The following is a 2555-nucleotide window of genomic DNA, read 5'->3' on the forward strand; positions in this document are numbered from 1 at the left end:
TTCTCTGCTGTGTTCTATTTTCTGATATTCATGAGACAAAAATAAATTGTCTCATAAATTTCCGCTGCTGAGTTCAAACAGAATCAAAACTGCAAAGTTATTTAAAAGGGTAATAACAGCAACTAACAAGGAAGGCATAGATTCAACCCCCCCTTCTCTAAGCCTACCACAACCTTCAATTGGTATCAGGAGCTAAGGTCTCAAGAATCAAGCTTAACCGCTTGGAACAAAGATCCAATGGCGAACAACTTGGGCACAACCACAGTTGCTTACACCCTCACTGAAGGCCAATCAAACAACCGGCCACCTTTCTTCAACGGGAAGAACTATTCCTACTGAAAAGAAAGGATAAGGATCTTCATCCAATCCATTGACTACAACTTATGGAAGATCGTTGTGAGCGGTCCAAAGATCCCAACAAAAACAAGTGCTGATGGAGTGGTGACTCCAAAAGAAGAAGCTGAATGGAATGAAGATGACAAAAAAAAGATAGAGCTGAATGCTAAAGCAATCAACCTTCTTCACTGTGCTATCATCTTTGAAGAGTACCGGAAGGTGTCTAGATGCAAGACAGCCAAAGAAATCTGGGAAAAACTCTAGGTTACACATGAAGGCACCAAACAAGTCAAAGAAACGAGGATTGATATGCTGCAAAAAGAGTACGAGATGTTTAGCATGAAGGATGGAGAAAGCATTGATGAAGCCTTTGAGAGATTCTCAATCATAATCAACAACCTTGATGCTATTGGTACAAACTATGCAGAACAAACCTTGGTGAGAAAACTTCTTAGAAGCCTCACAAAAGAGTGGGAAAACACTGCCACTGTCCTAACCGAGAGTAACAACATAAGCCCCATAACTTATGATGAGCTGAGAGGAAAACTCCTTGCCTATGAAGCCACACACACAAACATAGACTCAAAGAAAAAGGGAATAGCCCTCAAGTCACAAATAGAACCGAAAGAGAGTGAGTCTAGTGATGGTATTTCAGATGACGAGCTTTTGTTTTTTACTAGGAGATTTAGAAGAATGATGAAGAGCAAGGGCAAATACAAAGGTTCAAGTTCAAAGGAGCACAAAATAGACTTGAGCAAGGTGACGTGTCATCATTGCAAGGAGGCTGGACACTTCAAATCAAACTGTCCAAAGCTCAAAAAGGAAGACAAAGGAAAGAAGGAAAGGAAGAGAGTACTCATGGCAGCTTGGGAAGACCTTGAGAATGACTCAAATGAAGAAGAAGAATCTGAAGGAGATGACAAAGACTGTTTCATGGCTGGAAACAACAATCTTGATGAGGTAAATTATTATGATTTGACCATTGAGGACTTGCATGCTATTATTGATGATCTTACTTTAAACACATCAAAACTGCTTGATAAATATAATGAATGTAAATCTGAAAGAGATGTGTTAAGAGCTAAAAATGATTTTTTAAAAGAAAAAGTAAAGGAAACTGAATGTACTTTGGACATCATTGAAGAAAACAGATTTCTAAAATCTGAACTTGAAAAATTAAAAGGAAAGCACATTGTGGATCCCTCTCATGAGTTAATTGTTGAAAATGAAAGATTAAATGATATGATTAAAAGGCTAAATGGTGACTTGGCAAAATTTGCTCAAGGTTCTAGTAACTTGGACAAATTACTTGCAAATCAAAGACCATTGTTTGAAAAATCTGGTTTAGGCTACATAGTAAATACCATTGTTTGAAAAATCTGGTCTAGGCTACATAGCCAAGGAAGATGTTGTTTCCAACACTTCCTCTATGAAATTTGTGGCCTCTTCATCAAATACTAAATCCATACCAAATAAATCAGGTATCGGATATGTTTCAACTTGTGAAGAAAAATCTGATGAAGAATACATAAATGAAGCTGAAATTTCACCAAGAACTGGTCCGAGTTCAAACCGGCCAGGTTTGGGTTATATTTCGAAAAATGAGGCTGCTTTTAAGAAACCAATTTTCTATAACAAAACCTCATTTTCGAAAAATCCAAAGAGCTCTAAAAATTCTGGTGAAAACAGTTTTGCAAAGAGGAACAATTATAACAAAAATCAATTTGTTAAAAGAAATGTGCCTCCCCCAAAAACCAGAAAATTTCAACCATTTAATCACTTCAAGCAATTTAACTCACCCAAGTTTCAGCGACACACACCAGAAAATCATTGTGTTAATTGCAAAAAATTTGGTCACTCATATGCACAATGCTTCATTAAAAAAAGAGTTGTTGGAAACAAAGTTTACAATATTCTTTGTGATTTCAATGCACTTGGGCAACCAAGATGGATTAACTTCAAAGGATCCAAATTAATTTGGATACCTAAGACTACTTGAAACCCATCATGCAGATTTGCCTAGCATCCAAGAACAAAAAGGACATGTGGTACATGGATAGTGGATGTTCAAGGCACATGACTGGAAGGTCAACCTACTTCATCAAACTAAATAAGTATGACGGAGGTTTTGTGACCTTTGGAGATGATGGCAAAGGTAAAATCATTGCAATTGGAAAAGTAGGTAATGAGCAATCTACTTTCATTGATGATGTGCTTTT

The sequence above is a fragment of the Arachis duranensis genome, chromosome 8, assembly GCF_000817695.3.
Source record: "Arachis duranensis cultivar V14167 chromosome 8, aradu.V14167.gnm2.J7QH, whole genome shotgun sequence".
In the NCBI taxonomy this organism is placed as follows: domain Eukaryota; kingdom Viridiplantae; phylum Streptophyta; class Magnoliopsida; order Fabales; family Fabaceae; genus Arachis; species Arachis duranensis.